The sequence below is a fragment of the Oryctolagus cuniculus genome, chromosome 8 (genome assembly GCF_051225735.1).
Source record: "Oryctolagus cuniculus isolate XC-2025 breed Fujian yellow rabbit chromosome 8, ASM5122573v1, whole genome shotgun sequence".
In the NCBI taxonomy this organism is placed as follows: Eukaryota; Metazoa; Chordata; class Mammalia; order Lagomorpha; family Leporidae; genus Oryctolagus; species Oryctolagus cuniculus.
This window is the reverse complement of record NC_142874.1, coordinates 127,803,239-127,823,491: the sequence shown is the minus strand read 5'-3', so window position 1 is coordinate 127,823,491 and position 20,253 is coordinate 127,803,239.

The window sequence follows — 20,253 nt, the reverse complement described above, 5'->3', positions numbered from 1 at the left end:
CCAAGGCTATGGAAGCCTTTTGAGTTCGCCGACTTCGATATTTAAAAAATAAGTTTGTTTGTGAAAAAAAAAATGCTGAGATCTATACAGTTTTATCATAATAGAAATTTTCTATGAACATTTTAAAGGCCCACTCACATATAAATCAACTTGGGGTGGGTATTCAGCATAGCAGTTAAGTCCCTGAATGGGACACTGGCGTCCCATAAAAAGTGCCTGTGTTCGAGCCCCAGCTCTGCTCCCTATTTAGCCTCCTGCTGATGCACACCTTGGGAGTCAGTGGGTGATGACCCAAGAACTTGGGTTTCTGCCAACTACATGGGAGACCTGAATTGAGTTCCAGGATCCTGACTTCAACCTAAGCCAGCTCTGGCTGTTCTGAGAATTCGAAGAGTAAACCACCAGATGGAAAAATCTCTCTTGGGGTTAAAGCCACAGCCTGCAGCACCAACATCCCATATGGGCACTGGTTCAAGGCCTAGCTGCTCCACTTCAGATCGGGCTCCCTGCAAGTGACCTGGGAAAGCAGCAGCAGATGACCCAAGTGCTTGGGCCGCTGAGCTCATGTAGGAGACCTAGAAGAAGCTCCTGGCTCTTGGCTTCAGTGTGGCCCAGTCCTGGCCTTTGCTGTCACTTGGGGAGTGAACCAGCAGATGGAAGATATCTCTCTTACCTTCTCTCTCTCTCTGTAACTCTGCCCTTCAAATAAATAAATATTAAAAAAAAAGAAAATCTCTCTCTGTCTTTCAAATAAAATGAAAATAAATTTAAATTTTCTTTAACTCAAATTCTATTAAAACACTTAAATATTAGAAATAAAATTACAAAATTTTTGAAAAGGAAAATACAGGTATAAATTCTTGAAGTATAAGCACAAAAGAAAATATAGAAAAATCAAACTTCACAAAAATGAAACGTGTATATATGAATGTGCATAAAAGGACATCAGCAATAAAGGGAAAAGACAATGCACAAATTCAGAGAAAACAAGGGTGCTTTAGAAAATTTCACAGAATGAAAAGTTCTGTAGATATCTGTTAGATCCATTTGGGCTATAGTGTCGTTTAAATCTATTGTCTCCTTGTTGATCTTCTGTCCTGTTCATCTGTCTATTTCTGAGAGTGGGGTATTGAAGTCCCCCAGTACTATTGTATTGGGGTCTAAGTCTCCCTTTAAGTCCCTTAACAAATCTTTTAAATAAACCGGTGCCCTGTAATTAGGTGCATATACATTGATAATCGTTATATCTTCCTGTTGAATTGATCCGTTAATCATTATATAGTGCCCCTCTTTGTCTCTCCTAACAGTTTTTGTGGTAAAGTTTATGTTGTCCGATATTAAGATGGCTATGCCCGCTCTTTTTTCATTTCTGTTGGCATGGTATATCTTTTTCCAGCCTTTCACTTTCAGTCTGTATGGATCTTTATTGGAAAGATGTGTTTCTTGTAAGCAGCAAATAGATGGGTTTTGTTCCTTTACCCAATCAGCCAATTAGCATCTTTTAACTGGACAGTTCAGGCCATTAACTTATTACAATGTGAAAATGACAAAACACTGTTGAAAGATAAAGAAGATTTTAGTAGAAACAGAAGAAACACCCCTTGTTCATAGACTGGAAAATTTAAATTGTCAAGATGAACATACTGCCTACATTGATCTACAGATTCAGTGCAATCCTTATCAGAAATCTAAATTCATTCTTTGTAAAAACTGATAAGCTAATCTTAAAATTTATTTGGGAGTTTACTTGTATCATATTACCCAAAATTATCTTGAAAAATAAGAGCAAAGGTGGAGGACTCATATCCACAGTTTCTAAATTTATGCCAAAGCACCAGAAATGAACACAGTATGGTAGTAGCTTAAGAACAGAAATATAGATCGCTGGAATAGAATTTACAACCCCTGAGCAAATCCTCACATTGAAGATCAGCTGATTTTTAACAAGGGTGTTTAAACAATTCAGTAGAGAGGCAATAGTCTTTAAGCAAATGGTCTGAAACAGGCTATCAACATCTAAAAGAATGCAGTTGAACCATAAATTTTACTACATATGAATATTCAGAATATTTAAAAAGAATTGTGGAAAAATGAAATTTTGGGGGTAGGCATTTGGAACAAGTTTAGACATCACTTGGGATACCCGTATACTATTTTGGAGTGGTTGGTTTAGATTCAGCTCTTCTGCTTCTAGTCCAGCTTCCTACTAAAGCACATCACGGTAAGCAGTAGGAGCTGGATCAGATACTTGATTCCTGGACACCCACATGGAAGGCTCAGACTGCGTTTCAGGCTCATGGCTTTGTCCTGGCTCAGTCCTGGATATGGCACGCATTTGAAGGGTGAACCAGAGCATGAAACATCTCTCTCCAGCTCCCTCTCCTCCCCTACTGTCTCTCTCCTTTCAAATAAAATGAATATAAGTAAATGTTTTAAATTTCAAGATAGGTTTATTTTGGTACCAAGAAAGTTTGAAACTCATGCATAGTTTTTTTTCTCTCAAAATACACATTTTCTATTAACTTTCTGAAGACCCCTTCATATACAGTACTATGTCATCTGTAAATAGAGGTATTTCTACTTCTCCATCCCATCCAGGTGTTTTGCACTTTATTTTCTTGCCTAAATTTTCCCCGACTAAAACTTACAGTACAATGCTAACTAGCAATGGCAGGAATACACGTCTGTGTGCTGTTCCTGATCTTACAGAGAAAGTCTTTGGTCTTATCCCATTCATTCATGATGCTAGTTAAGAGTTTCTCATAGATGGTCTTTATCAGGTTAAGAAAGTTTCCTTATATTCCTAGTTCGTTGAGTATTTGCAACATGAAGTTGTGTTAGATTGTGTCAAAGGATTATTCTGCATCCCTTGAAATGGTCATGTGCAGCTGTCAATTTTTCATCTATTGATTTTGTGCATTACATTCAGATGATAAACTAACATTGCCTTACAACGATAAATCACACTTGGTCTTGGTGTGTAACTATTTTATATGGTCCCAGATTCAGACGAATAGTATTTTCTTAAGAATTTTTGCATTAATATTAATAAAAGGTATTAATCTGTAGTTTTATTTTTATAACATATGCCTGGATTTCAAATAAGTGCAATTTTTACTTTTAACAAAAATTTAGATGTCTTTCATTAAGATCAAGAAAGTATATGACTATAAAAAACACTACTGCTTAGCATACTACTGGAGGGCTTAGCCAATTCTATAATACATCAAAAGAGTTCAAGAGTTTAAGAACCAGAAGAGGAGAAATTAAACTTTCATTCTTAATAGATGCTAAAGTGTATTAGTGTATAAAATGTTAACACAAAATATGAATAATTAGCAATATTGCAGAATTCTAGTTTACCTCAGAAAATGAATTTTGTTCCTTTATACGAGCAGTGACTAACTAGAAAATCTGTTAATCTGAGACACCACCCACAAAAGCAACAAGAACTACAAATAATCTAAGAATTATTCAACAATCCTTTATATCTATTAAAACTCTATTAAACTATATACAATTAGTTTACACCTTTTAGTGTTTGAAAGGAATAATTGCAAACAGACACACATATGTAAAATGTTCAGAGATGGGATGATTTAACATTTATCAAATCAATTATCTCAGATAAATCCACATAACTGATGCAATTTTGATCAATTTTGCAACAAGATCTTTCAAAGAACTTGGAAAACCTATTAAATTTATTCAGAAGCGTAAATATCATTGAATAACTAAGTCAACTTAGAAAAAAGAAAATACAGAAGTGAATCATTTTACTAAATATTAATGCTGACTACAAGAACTATAATAAAAATATATGTGAAATTTTTTCAGGGACAAATAAAGCAACGTTACAAAATACAGATTCAAAACAGTAATATTTTCACTCCTACATGCAAATGTTTCATTAAAATAGAAGGCTATATTTATGGCACTATGCAAGGACTGTTACATTTTTCCACATTTATTGGGAAGACTGTACCTACAACATGCAAAAATCAATCTGTCCTTTTCCCAGTGGCGACTGTATCAAATACAACACTGATATGCACACATGGAATGGTGAAGTACAACCCATTTACAAATTTGGGAAGGAATAGAAACATTTGCAAGATAGTAACAGTTTACTGAAATTTGATCATTTTACTTCGAGAGACTAATTTGTAAAGAAATTTTATCAAAATGTTAAATGTGTATGGCATTAGGATAACACAAAATATTGGGAAAAACAGGTATGACGACACCTGAAATTCCCGAGATAATACTGTCGACAGTTTTTCTATTCATTTATTTATTTGTTCAAAGGTTCTTGTTAAGGGTGTGGTTTTTTTAAGTCCTTGAGCTAAATCAGAGTGGAAAAAGCTTGTAGTGAACCATCTAAACCCTCTACCATGTCAGGAGAGGTCCTATTCTTTTTTTTTTTTTTTAAGATTTATTTATTTTATTTGAGAGTCAGAGTTACACAGAGAAGAGAGGCCCCAAGGAGAGGTCCTATTCTTGCGTTGAGTAAGCTTCAATCAAGTGTCTGTGGGTATCAGGTGATGGAGAGCCCAGGTGCTCCTCCCTGACTTCAGAGTCCAGAGTAGAGACAATTATACTTCAGAGTCACAAGTGCAAAGACAGCAGCAAGCACAGAGATCTTTGAAAACGCCAAGGAGGACCCCTACTATAGCCTAGCACTGATGGTTACACTGCAGAGAGAAAAGTCTTATGAAGAGGTTAAATAAGATTGATCCAGGCAGAGAAAATTTAAATGCAAAGATAGCAAGGAATATTCTGAGAACAAAAAGTAGCTAATATGGCCAAGAACAGAGTATGACAGGTTCAATTTTCTTGTCATATGAGCACCCATTTTCCACTTAGAAGTCAGCACAACTGAAAACAAAATTTTTTCACTGTACATAGTGAAATTATAGAACTGTTTGATATGCGTTTGCTGCAGAATCATAATTATCAAAGAAATGAAGAGACACTGAAGTGTGACCTAAGGCTGATGCAAATACATACTATTTACACATGCTTTCAGCACCGTATCTTTTATGCATAACTAAATTGTTCCCAAGAACAACTTGAGAACCAAGGATTAAGTAACAAAGTCTTAACCTGAGTGGATACACTTTAAAATCTACAGAAATCTCAGCAGCAAGATGGTTAAAAACAAAAAAGGGTGGGAGGTAGAGGGGGTATAAATGGATGGAGCCAATATAAAGCGATCAATATTCATAAAGGACTAGATTTCAGAGGTAGTCGAACTTAAGACTGTCCAAACTGTATGATCAACTTGAGTTCAATGTTGTTTAAGATATCCAATATAGTGTGGGTAGACCGCAACAAAAGGTTTTTCAAGAAATGACAATACTGAGTGAAGCATGTAATTCTTAGTGGTATCTGGTTTATGAGTCTAAAGATGGGGAAAATAGGTCCCAGACTCCATGGGTCAAGGAAGACATAGTGCCAACAGATATCTACACAGTGTTAGAGTCCTAACCCAGAAGAAAACTGTATCACTAGGAGGACAAAACAAATCAACCCACAAACCTAATCCCATGCACTGGGAAGATACAAGAGGGTTTTGAAAAGCCTGATGAAGTGAACCCAGGTACCCTGAATAAACTTCATACACTATTGATACCAGGCTTAGGACAGCAGGAAGAAAAGAGTCCTCACCTATTGATGCCTGTAAGATTCCAAGGAAAGGCAGGGCTGAAAATCAAGATGAAAATGTGTCCACTCAATTCCAGGGAAGGGTCTGGCTAATCAGATACACTGCCTGAATAAACACTTAAACTTAAAATGTGTATTAGTTTAAGTTAGGCATTTCTAAACATATATGGCAAAAGGCAACCCATAGCCAGATGGTGGATGAAACCTTTCCTGTTGGTCTAGACATGTTGGCATCATGGGGACATAATTATCGAGTACATGCTGCCTACTTGTGCTCCGCTCTACATATTGTGTCACTCCCAAACAATTTCATCCTCCAAAGATGAAGTACAGCCTACCTAGAAGTGAACAAAACTCACTCACCATCTATTCATAGAAATTTACTTTCAATTATCTTAAGGTACCTTTTTGCTATAATATTTTATATACGTTTTGAATAAAAGTAGAACATCAGGATTGTTCTAGAAATAAGTGGGTCACCCATCAAAGGCAATCCTTATGTAATCCGCATTGACTTTCCAGGAAGACATTTTATCCATTGAAAAATTGTACTTTCAAGCCCCATTTCCAACACTCCAGCAGGATACACACAATTTGAAAATGACAAAACCACCCAGCAGAAAAGCTCCTTTTGAATACTTGTTCCACAGGCACTGCTCATTGAGTTAGAAAAAGGAAGCCTGGGAGTACAATTTACCTTGACTTCTACAAAAGAGGACTCCAAGGCCTTTGAACATGTACTAAGTTAGTTAGCCCACTGAATATAAGTGAATCTATTTCCCTATCTTCTCTCCTCAATAAAGAGACTTATTAACATGGTAAAAGTAGGAATCATAGAAAACATTTGGGAAATGAGATTGGAAGAAAGACTACTATCTGCTTTCTTTTAAAAAGAGGTTTTGATGAGAACATAAATACAGATTTAGAAAACTATTAAAACTCCAGCTACAAAGGAAATGAAAAACTTGAATTGTCTGTACTCTTGTCATCTCTTCAGCTATCCATCTCATAATAGCCTTATTGCAACTAGACATGGGGTGATGAATGCAGAAATGTCAGACAAAAAGAAACATATAAAGATAAAAGGCTACAGGGTGGGGGAAAAAACCCACACAACAAAGAAGTGACTGCATGTTGCTTCTGTTATCGTTTTGTTTCCAAAAACTGCCCAGGTGACAGCTAAAAGCCAGAATGCCATAAAGATAGAGGCAACCCACAAAAGGACCCTGATGTTTCTGAAAAAAATTATAATACAGGAAAAGATGAATACAGCTACCACCAAAAGGTTGGCTGGCTTCAGCTTGCTTGCTCGCTCTCTCTCTCTCTCTCTCTCCCTCCCTCCCTCCCTCTCCCTCTCTCCTTCCCTCTTCCTCTCCCTCTCCCCTCCTCTCCTCTCTTCTCCTCTTCCTCTCCTTCCCTCTCTCCCTCCCTCAATTCACACCTTGAATATTTTTTATTTAAGGATCTCAAAGCACTTTACCAGCAGGAAATTATCCTACCATCTTAGTATCAACTGAAGGCTTGGGAACCTTCAGAATCTAATTCAGCAAGAACCTTCAATTCCTATTATGCAGAAATATGTAAGTTATTAACTTGGGCGCCAAAGCATCAAAAAGACACTCACTACTGCTTCCCTGTGTTTTAAGTATACTCTCTTCTTACCAAAAACTGCTTATTGCAATCTGCAAGACATAAGGAAATGTGTGCTAATGAGTCTTTTCTTTACCAAGGTATTAACAGTATACACAGTTAGGCAACAGCTCATCTCCTAAGGAAAATATTTGTTATACCAAAATACTTACAGCACTGTTTCACTTAAAAACAAAGTCATAAGCTCACTATCAATTTGGTTAGTAGTACTCTACTCCTCCCAAATTTCTAATCAGCCATCATACAAATATTCAAATGAATTTTATATTCTAATTGTACTCCTTTTGATTATATATAAAAATACTTTGTGCAAAAGAACTGACAATATTCTATAATTTTCCCAGATATCATCACCCATCCTTTTCTTAGCTAAATTTATTTATTTGTTCTCATCCAGACAGAGACAGAGACAGAGGAATATCTTTCATCCATTGATTCACTCCTCAAATGTCCACAAAAGCCAGAGCTAGGGCAGGGTGGAGTCAGGAGCCCAGAATCCCACCCAGTCTCCCACATTGGTAGCAGGGTTCAGCCATTATCCACTGCCTCCCACGATGCATTAGCAGGCAGCTGGATCAGAAGAGGAGGCGCTAGAATTCATTCCCAGACACTCCAATAGGGGATGCAGACACCCCAAGCTTTGGCTTGACCTGCTGCACTACAATGCTGCCCCTACCACCCCAGGGTCATCCCCAAGAGGCTGAGTATATTTAGCTGAAATAAAGGTTCATCCACAGAGGATGCATCTCTGTACAACATCGCATAATAGTACATTTGAACAATTAATGAACCACACCTAGCTTCGCCTTTTTTTTAAAGCAAAACTCCTTTTACCCCTCCTACCCCTTCCAACATCTAGTAACCAATATTCTGCATTCAAACTGAATTTTATAGTTTAATTTTAATCCACATATATTAGGGAGAACATGTAGTATTTGTCTTTAGAGCATCTGAGAACATTGATAGCTGAGAGAGTAAAAGGAAGGGAAAAGAAAGAAACAAATAGGAAAGAAACCCAGTTAGTGTCAACAGGATGTGAATTATGAACTACTACCCATTCCCATGATGCATTCCACACAAATTTGCATCTGGGATACAAATTAAGACACTTGCAGCAGGTCCCGTCTTCTATATCAAAGCCTCAGGATGCCGAAGCCAAAAGGAAGGTTGACTATGATTAAAGGGACTGCGATGGAATGAACAATAAAAGCAAATGGAAATATTTGGCCATTACTGATAGCATAAATAAGTAAACCATGGGTTTTAATTAGTTGACGCTAAGAGATGAATAAAAACAGAACGCATTCTTTCTAACCAATTACCAGGTAACAAAATTTGAAAAAAAAAAGGAAAAATTTTACTCTCAAAAAGAAGTGGAAAAGAAAAGAAATAAAGTATGCTTGGTAAGTAAAAGTGCAAATTAGAATGTTAGAAATAAGCCACAATTAACCATGAATATACACTCCCAACAATATAATCTCAAAACACATAAAGACAAACTAAAGTATAAAGTTTTGGTATATTTTGTATAAATAAATAAATAAATTTGGTATATTTTGTATAAAGTTTTGTATATTCAATACATCTAACTAAAAGCTCACAGATCATGCAAAGAAAAAGACATAGAATGCAAGAATTATATTTTAACAAATTTCACATAATGGATCTATTGAAAAATATATGTTCAGTAGACATATTATTCTTACACACATGGAAAATATTAAAATAATTCATCTTGAATCAAACTTTAAACAAAATTCTGAATTCCTGAGTACCATCAACACAAATTCCAAATTCTTTGACCATAATATAAAAAAAATGAAATAAAATGATCACCAAACAATTCCATATTAAGGGAAAACCAACAGCCCTGAAACAATCCCACACATTTATAGCCTATTGATCAACTCAGGTACTATTGGAGAAAGTATAGTCTCTGCAGTGCCGGCATCCCAGGTTCTAGTCCCAGTTAGGGCGCTGGATTCTGTCCTGGTTGCTCCTCTTGCAGTCCATCTCTCTGCTGTGGCCCGGGAGTGCAGTGGAGGATGGCCCAAGTGCTTGGGCCCTGCACCCACATGGGAGACCAGGAGAAGCACCTGGCTTCTGGCTTTGGATCAGGGCAGTGCGCCAGCCGTAGCGGCCATTTTGGGGGTGAACCAACTGCAAAGGAAGACCTTTCTCTCTGTCTCTCTCTCTCACTGTCTAACTCTGCCTGAAAAAAAAATAGTGCTGGAAAAACTGGATACTAATATAGAGTAGAAAAACAAAACTAGACCCCAACCTGTATACAAAAATCATTACAAACCGGATCAAGATTTTAAAATATAAAAATATTAGAGGAAAATACAGGGGAAACACTTCGAGACATTGGTACAGGCAAAGATTTTATGGATAAGACTCCAAAAGCCCAAACAACAAATATAGAATCAATAAATGGGATTATATAAAAACTTAGAAGCTTCTGTATGGCTAAAGAATAAATCAAGAGAGTGAAGAGACAATCTGAAGAATGGGAGAAAATCTTTGCAAACTATCATGTGACAAGGAATTAAGAGCCAGGACATACAAGGAACTCAACTGCCAAAAAACAAATGACACAACTACTAAAATGAGCAAATGATTTGAATAGAACATTTCTTAGAAGAAGATACATAAATGATCAATAACATGAAAAAAAAATGCTCAGCATCACTGATCATCAGGGAAATGAACATCAAAACCACAATGAGATAACATCTCTCACAGTTAGAATAGCTATAACCAAAAAGACAAAAAACAACACTGGTTAGCCCAGAGAGAAAGGAGAATGATCGTACCCTGTTGACGGGAATATGAATTACTAGAGCCATTATGCAAAACAGTATGGAGGTTGCACAGAAAATTAAAAGTATATTACCATATGATCCAATATCCTGCCACTGAGCATATATCCAAAAAAAACTAAATCCATGTATCAAAAAGATATCTGGGCCAGCGCCGCAGCTCACTAGGCTAATCCTCCACCTTGCGGCGCCGGCACACCGGGTTCTAGTCCCGCCTGGGGTGCCGGATTCTGTCCCAGTTGCCCCCCTTCCAGGCCAGCTCTCTGCTGTGGCCAGGGAGTGCAGTGGAGGATGGCCCAAGTACTTGGGCCCTGCACCCCATGGGAGACCAGGAGAAGCACCTGGCTCCTGCCATCGGATCAGCGCGGTGCGCCGGCCGCAGTGTGCCGGCCGCGGCGGCCATTGGAGGGTGAACCAACAGCAAAGGAAGACCTTTCTCTCTGTCTCTCTCTCTCTCACTGTCCACTCTGCCTGTCAAAAAAATAAAAAATAAAAGATATCTGCAGTCACATGTTTATTACAGCACTATCAAAAAATCAAAGAATCAATCTAGCTGTCCACCAAATAGTTAAATGGATAAAGAAAATGAGGTATACAATACATATATATACATATATATGGAATATTCTTCAGTCATAAAAAGAATGAAATCCTGTCATTTGCAGAAATTAGATGGAACTATACCACACCGAGTGGCATAAGCAGGCTCAGGAGAACAAATTCCCCATGTTCTCCCTTATAGGGACCTCATAGGTCAGAGATAAAAATAAAAAGACAATTTCACAAATATAGAGTGTAAAATAGTGGTCATTGGAAGCTGTAAAGAATAGAGAGGAGAGCAGAAAAAAAAAGAGATGGAACATTGGGCACCAAAAGACAACCAGATAGAAAGGAATAAACTCCAGTGCTCCACAGCACAGTAGGGTGATTACTGTTTACAACAACTTATTATATGTTCTATAAAGAACTAGAAGACAGGTCAAAAATTCCCAAAACAAAGAAGTGATAAATGTTTAAGGAGCTGAAAATACTAATTACCCTGATTTCATCCTTACACAGTGTATGAACATATCAAACTACCACACCATACCCAATAAATATCTGTATGTATATTCTGTCAACAAATTTCTAATTTAAATATAAAATTAAATTATAAAAATAATTATTAAAATACTAAAAGAATAAAAATGGAGATTAATTCTGCTATTAAGATTTTATAAAGCTACAGTAATTAAGGCAGTGCTGTAATAACAGAACAGGAAGTCAGATCTAGAAACAGATTCATGTATATATGACATATCCATTTTATAGCAATGTCTCACAAATACAGTCTCTCAGACAACACGAAATACTGGAAAGCATTGTTTAGGAAACTAGTGAAAGCATTTTAAGGTACCACTTGGTAGAATCTAGTGAAACTGAGTATATGCATACCCCATGTCACCTATTCCACTCTTGGTTTCTAAACTCCCAGAGAAACTTTCATTCAGTATTCAAGGAGAGATGTACAAACATGCTCACTGCAGCACTGTTTCTAACAGCAAGAAATTGGAAACATCTGTAAATAGCCATCTAGGTAAATACACAAATAAAATGTACTAGGTATGACTGTAAAATCATATATATATATATACACGGATATATATTAGAAAAAGTTTGTGAAAGAAAACTCAGAAATAGAATAAGCATATCAAAATATCACAATATAAATGCTTTAAGTAAATATAAAACATTTGCACATTACACATATTACAAATATAAATACATATATTACTTTAAAATGTATGATATGCATTTATATAAAAATAAATGATACACATAGAAAGTAGATTGAGTGGGAAATGGCATTAGGGAGAGGATAGTCTTAATTTAAAAAAGTAATGAAAGAATATTAAATTCATGAATCTGAATGATATGTTGGTGCTGAAAAAAATCACATAAGGTACTAGATTCACACCTGAGTGATATTCAGCAGGGCAGATTAAACAGAAGAGGAGGAAACTAGAAGCAGAGAATGCCAGGGTACCTAAGTCTCCCAAAGAACATCTCTATACAGAGAATAAATAAAAATACTATTGGGAGCTCCAGATGTTCAGAAACCAGGTAATTGGAGAATTCAAGTCACTATCATCATTCTAGATAATACAAGGTTGAGAAGCTTCCAACTGTCATCTCACATTCGTAATTATCAACCATTTACTGAGGGCAAGGACCATATTTTAAGGTAGTTAAACTCATCAACTCACAACTGGTTTCTTAACACATAAAATGCTGTGCTAGAAACTGCTTTGTTTTATGAGGTAATAGAATGGACTGAGAAGATCTTTTAATCACATCTGTAGAATATTAAAAATAGTATCACACATGCAAAGTACCCATCACACTCAGCGAGAAGCTAGCCCAATATTATCATTACAGTTAGTAAATGAACTGAAAATAAGAAATTGAGATACTGAATGTAGTGAGCAGTTTAGATAAATACAGGATCATTAAATTCACAGCAATATTCTACATAAACAACAAAGAATAACCAAGATTAATATAAAACTGAATATACTTGAAGATGCCTCTCATGTGGGACTATGATACTGTATTAGGACAAAAGACAGAAGTACAGATAGTTCACTGTAGAAGACAAACTATAATTATGGGAATATATATCTACACTAGGCATCATTTTTTCTAGACCTAATGTAAAAAAATGGTTTGGCCTCACTGGAATGCCCAACACCACTCCCAACCCACCATGGAAATGTTCCAGCGGGGAGGGCTGGCAGAGTCTTGCCTAAGTCCGATGCCGCCATTGTACTTTGTATCACGACCTACAAGTTAAAGACGCGTAGTGACTTCATCTGGGCAGCAATAATTACATTACCAGTGTCAGCTGAGTCAACTAATCATCTAATGGTGAAGTGATACAAAGTCAGGAAGAATCCACTGACATGCAGCATTATTTTTTAACTTTTCGCCAGGAATTTGGAAACAATGGATTTGTGGGAGCGTAGGTAAGCACCCTTTAAGAATGAACAGTAGATTCAGCTTTCAGCATGGGCAGCCTCTGGGGCTGCATTTCCATCCTTTGGACAGAAAATGGAAAATTTTATTCTCATTGCCTGCTCTGCCCAGGGCCAGAACAGAGATGTGAAGATTATTGTTCTCCTAGAAAGAGACATGAATATAACCACAGGCCAACAACATCATTAGCCACCCATTCAATACTCCAGTAATGACTGATGTGGAAGGGAAACTTTAGTCTCCCTGGAGAGTCCAGAGTGGCTTATGACAGTAACAGCGTTATTGCAGTCAGCCATAAGTCTTCAGTATCGCTGCTGTTCTCATAAAATCTCCATTCCCATGGCCCTAAGGGTTTGCACAGTGAGTCTGCCTTGTATATCTAACACTGGTTTTCTCATTCAGTCTGTGAAAAGGGTTATATTAGGGTAAGAATTTAAAACTTATTTTAACTTTCTTATCCATAAAAGGAGGTGATTCAACTTCATGTTCTTAAAATACTTTATTATTCTAAGTCAGGGTTTTTCATATTTACTTTAAAGGGATTTTTATTTGCTTCCTTTCCTACATTTGACTTTCAGTATTCTGTGCCCCAACTTAGAATGAAAGGTTTGCTTCGAAGACTGTATTTAGTACATAAGTATACACAGAGCAGAAATTAGAATAGGGAGGGCATGGAGTGTTTTTCCCAGCTGAAATAACTTCTCATAAAAGTGTAAAACCAGAAACAAGTAAATTCTCTTAAACTTCACAGGCAAGAAGTTTGATCATTTTTGAGTAACAAAGACTTCTTTTTGCTAAAATGGCACAGAGGTGGTAAGAAAACTGATGATATCATGGATGATAATTTTTATGTTTGGTCTGATGTGCAGAAAAAATATATAATGGATTTGTGGGGCCACTAACTTGTTATTTAACTAAATGGAGGGAATCCTGTAAGGATGAGGAACATCCAGTTCAAGATGAAAGGAAAAGCAAATGTTGTTTGCTCTCCTTCTCAAAACCCCAGTGAAATGACAGAAAACACATAATTAAAAATTAATTCATATGGTTTTGCCCAACCAAGAAATTATGAGAACTTCCTGGAATGGAGAGAGACAGGGTGTATCATCAGATGGAGATCAGTAACACACAAAATCATTGGCCAAAGACACAGATATAAAGAGATTACAAGCCAACACTTCCATTAGAATTACAGAGAAATTTCATACAAGGGAAACCGGTAGAGAGGTGGAAGCAAACTGCAGGTAATTAATTACTACATCAGTGAAAATCCTGGACTAATAATCCCACATCTACATGAGAAGCAGGTAGAGATGGGAACTGCAGTTTAGCCTTAGAAAAACTGCACAAAACAAAATCTATGAACAAATATATTTGATAGAGGAGCAGTAATTTCCTAGCGTGAATGTAAACATATATGCACACACACTAACTTTATGTACTTACACACTTATAAAAGATGAGCTTGTCGTTCTGTTATATAAAATGGGATTATATTATATAAAATTTTCTAAAATACTGAATAAAAAGTAATTTGAAACCAAACATTAAACCTTGACATCACCAGACCTCAACATTCCCTGAAAACATTACCCAGACAATTTTAAGTGTGTTACAAAGATCAGGACTGCAATCTTGAGAAGAAAATTGGGTCACCATGATAGCATAAATGCCAAAAGCATACATTTTCATTATGTTAGCTCAAGAATATGCTTTGACATTGATGATTTATCATTTGGTTTTCATTTAGCTACAAGTAAGAGAAAAACCAGCTAACAGTTGGCATTTAATTATCTCACTTTACAAAAAGCCTCCAAGGAGATAGTTCAGGGCTAATGGAGAAGCTCAATGACTTCAGGTGATCATTTAATATAAATTGTGTTTTTAGAATTCAAATGTGTGATGACACTATGGTCCCCTCAATACTAAAAGTAACTGAGGAACCATCCACCAAACAAATACATCCAACACATACCTAAGACGTATACTAAAAGCTTTTTGAAATTTGCTTGAAAAGGAGAGAGAAAGGCAGAGAGATGGACTGATTTTCTATCAGTTGGTTCACTCAAATGCCTGTAACCGCCAGGGCTGGGCCAGGCTGGAGCCAGAAGTCTGGATCTCAGTCCAAGTCTCTAACATGGCCAGCAGGGCTCCAATTGCTTGAGATAGCACCTGCTGCCTCCCAGGGTGTGTACTGGAAGTAGAGAGGTCTTCAATACAGGCATTCCGATGTGAGACGTAAGCATCCCAAGTGGCAGCTGTGCCACAATGCCTGCACCAAAGCAAAATATTTTTTCAAGTTTTTTTTTATTTATTTGAAAATCAAAGTTTACAGAGAGATCTTCCATCTGCTGGTTCACTCGCCAAATGGCCACAATGCCCTGAGTTGGGCCGGCCAGAAGCCAGGAGCCCAGAACTTCTTCCAAGTCTCCCATATGGGTGAGGAAGCCCAAGTACTTGGGCCATCTTTCTGCTGATTGCCCATGAACACTACCAGGGAGCTGGATCAGAAGTGGAGCAGCAGCCAGGGCTCAAACGGGTGCCCATATAAGAAGCCGGCTTTAGGCTGGTACCACGGCTCACTAGGCTAATCCTCCACCTTGCAGCACCAGCACACCGGGTTCTAGTCCCGGTCGGGGCGCCGGATTCTGTCCCGGTTGCCCCTCTTCCAGGCCAGCTCTCTGCTGTGGCCAGGGAGTGCAGTGGAGGATGGCCCAAGTGGTTGGGCCCTGCACCCCATGGGAGACCAGGAGAAGCACCTGGCTCCTGCCATTGGATCAGCGTGGTGTGCCGGCCCCAGCGCGCCAGCTGTGGCGGCCATTGGAGGGTGAACCAACGGCAAAGGAAGACCTTTCTCTCTGTCTCTCTCTCTCACTGTCCACTCTGCCTGTCAAAAAAAAAAAAAAAAAAGAAAGAAAGAAAAAGAAAAAGAAAAAGAAAAAGAAAAAGAAAAAGAAAAAAGAAGAAGAAGAAGAAGAAGCAGCAGCCAGCTTTACAGGCAGCAGCTTCACCAACTATGGCACAGCACCAGTCCCAACAAAATCTTTTTTTAAGTGGAAGCAAATAAAAATCAAAATTATGATCCAAAGTAATCAATTATACTATGATTTAGAACATAAGAAGTAATACTTCTTGAAATAACAATGCTGTTCAGTCATGTAATTATGAAGAATAAATAAGACTAGTAGTTAATTCATTGTGGCTTTTCATGTGTTTTTTCTAGAAGTCACTTGTCATTTTACATACATTTTGCTGTCCTTTTGTAATAATTCAGCTTAAAGAAAAATCCCAAATGTAGGGTTGAGTTTTAAACTTACTTTGATAGTTGTAAGATGTAATCTGATTTTTATGAATGGTACCACGCTATGGCATTCAAATCACATGCATTAATCCAAAGTCAAGGTACTGAGAGGCTGGAAAGTTAATCCAATTATGGTGTCAGAGTGGGGCCTATTGGATTTCCTTAGGTCATGGGGGCCGTCCTCCCCAGGGTTCCTTTTGTGAGCGGCTGGCTATGAGGCTCTGAGTCAACCCCAGCTGTTCTCCTCCGCTTCCTGGCTCAGCACGTGATCCCTGCAGATGCTCCACACTGCCACGTCACCTTCACTTCACCAGAGGCCAAACCAATGGCACATCTGTTCTCTGACTGCGAACCTTAAAGACGTGCTTAATGAGCCTCTACTTCCTTGATAAAAAATAGTGTATCTCAGGTCTTTCGTTATAGTTACAAGAAGTTAGCTACACAAGTACATCATATTTTACCACCCAGAAATCTGAAGTTCCAAAGTCACAACTCCCACAACAATAAAACACTATCCAAAATCTTTTAATTTTTCTTAATCTTTTCATTTCAGATAAATCTTCCAGAAACTAATAGTATATATTTTTAAATAAACTGATTTTAGTACATTTTAGTATCTTTCTTCTTCTGTTTAATATAAGTAAAGATAAATTTAGTGTTTTTATTTTATTTTATTTTAAAATGTCAATCATTTTTTAGATGGCAGGAATAGAATTATTTCAACTTTATTATTTATCATTTTTTGTATTTTCCAAATTTCCCAACATGAACACAATACTCTTAAAATAAGAGCAGAATATTGTTTTCTAAATAAAATAATGTCAACTAAATAAAATGACAGAGAAAATCAGATACTAAAGATGAACTAGCTAAGGGGAGGGCCTTACAGCTCTAAATCATCTCCAATTAGAAACAAGAAAATCAGGGTTAAAAGAAACTGAGGGGTGGGCATCGTGGCACAACAGGTCAAGTTGCCACTTGTGATGCCCGAATCCCAGATCAGAGTGCTGGTTCTGAGCCCTAGGCATGGGACATCTGACTCAGCTTCCTGCACATGCATCCTGGGAGGTGGCAGGTGATGGCTCAAGTGTGTGGGTCCCTGCCACCAAGATGGGAGACCTTCATGAATTTCAAGCTGCTGGCTTTAGCTTGATCCAGCACTGGCTCTTCTGAGTATTTGGGAAGATGGAGGATCCCCCTCCACATACTTTATGCCTTTCAAGGAGACAAAAATCAATTTAAAAAAAAGAAAAGAAACTAAAATGAGAGACAGAGAGAGAGAGAGAGAGAGAGAATATCTATCTTAATGTTTTCCACTAACAGAAACAGCAGAGTAGACCAGAATCAAATTTCAAAAATATGTGACTCTTGGTCATTTTGGTAATGTGTCTGCCCTCCAAACTCTAAATATTTATTTAAGGTTTATTTATTTAGTTCAAAGGCAGAGTTACAGAGAGGCAGAGGAAGAGGCAGAGAGAGAGAGTCTTCCATCCGCTCCGCAGCTTCACTCTCCAAATGGCAGCAATGACTGGAGCTGGGCCGATCTGAAGCCAGGAGCCAGGAGTTTGTTCTGGGTCTCCCCTATGGGTTCAGGGGCCCAAACACTTGGGTCATCTTCCACTGTTTTCTCAGGCACATTAGCAGGGGGCTAGACTGGAAGTGGAGCAACCAGGACTTGAACCAGCACCCATATGGGATGCTGGCACTGCAGGTGGTGGCTTTACCTGCTATGTACAGTCCCAGCCCCTCTAAATATTTTAGAAGATAAGTATACACCATTCTCTTTAATCATATCAAGTTTATCTCTTTTGGTTTTTCCTTGGCATTTCCAGGAAATGGTTTGGGAAAAAAGTATAGGTAAGAGAGCAGGCAATTCAGTCCCTGAGAGGTATCTGAATTGTATCACAACAACTGGCACTGCCTGAGCACTGACTGTATAAAAGGGAAAATTCTAAGGAATCTATATTAAATTTGCTAATTTAATGCTCACAATACAGCTTTGAGGTAGGTATGACTACCCTTACCTTACAGATAAGGAACCCAAAAACTATCACTCAGGGCAAGCAGAAGGGTTGTCAGCTCTCAACCAGTTTGACTCCTAAGGCCAATTCTAAACAGCTGCACCAAACTGTGCCTAGCACAACAAAAAAGGATAATTGATAACAGCACCAGGATGAAGGAAGAACCTTATCAGAGTAAAAGGGAGATCCAGTTTCCAATTTCCAACTTGATTTATAAAAAAGAAGTGGAGGTTCTGTGTGGCCAAACTTGTTGCAATGGAAATGAAAGTAGTCGCCACTAGAAAAGCACTTTATAATCTACAGAACATTAGTACACGTCAGGGCTCAATTCATGGACCTTAAAGTCTCAAAGGATTGGTAGTGTCTTGATTTTGTAGTTACAGAAAATAAGCATTAGAGAACAGAGAGTTGCCTGTCTGTAAGAGAATCAAAAGGAAACCACATTCTCTAACTCGGATTTTAGGATTTTCACGACAGTGCCAATTTAAAAAAATGCAGCAACTCTTTAAAGTCCATCTTCATTTCAGAAATGTTGGGAAGAAGCATGAGGTTCGCCTTGTGTTGCTGTGACATGTTTTCCTTTTCATCGTTGCACTCCACTCTAATTCATACCACCCTACCCTTGCCCCAGGCTCCTGCTCTACTGTGTTTGGTATCTGTCTTTAATTCAGTGTGTATTCATATAAGTGTGTCTGCATGTTATGCACTAATTTACATAACTGTCATTATGCTGTAACTCTTCTGTTCTTGATCATGGTTTTGTTAAAACCTTGTTTGCACAAGCTTCTAGGTCACTGATCTCAATGATTATGTGATTTTCCTGAGTATGCAGCCACTACAATTTACTTACCGATCCTGCACTGCTTTCATCTCTCTAAACAAATAATGCTTCCACAAAAAAACTCTAATCATGTTTAAGTGACTTGTGAAAAAAAAATCCTGGCATGTATCTATGAAGGTAGTGTGAAAAGGCATTCAAGGGCTTATTTTCCCTAAGAACTGCCCATCTACTTTCCAGACAAAAATTGTGACCAATTTGATCTTTATGAATTCTATCTCAGTGTTGAATTCGGTTTCAGTTCTTGGATTACTACCTTATATAGTAAGGTAATCCATTGGAAAATCAGGTTTCTCATTATCTAAATTACCATTTCATAGCCTTTCCTGATTTTCCATTGGATTTCCTACCTTTTCTTGTTGTCTATAAAGAATCCACTTTATCTCTTAGAAATGGATCCCTTCTTGACTACAAAAGGCAGATATTATCCCCCAATCAGCCATGCGGCACCGTACTTTATAACACCCTTTATTTAACATTTTAATGCAACCAGTTCTCACCATATATCATTTTAGAATTGATACTCTTGGAATATAACTTAGAAGTCTTCTCTTCCCTTGAGTTACAAGACACTCACTCTATTCTATTCCATCTGCGGTATCTACCCTTTCACAATGGGGCCTTTAAGACATTGAGTCCACAATCTGATTAGCAAAACAGGGATCAGCTATAATTTTATGTATATACAAGAACAGATTTTTTTTCAAAGCCACACATTAAACTCTCCCTTTACCTGGCTTTGTGGTCCATTTTAGTATATATTTATATATTTTTTTTCTTTTTTTTTTTTTTAATTTTTTACAGGCAGAGTGGACAGTGAGAGAGAGAGACAGAGAGAAAGGTCTTCCTTTGCCGTTGGTTCACCCTCCAATGGCCGCTGTGGCCGGCGCGCCTTGGCTGGCGCACCATGCTGATCCGAAGGCAGGAGCCAGGTGCTTC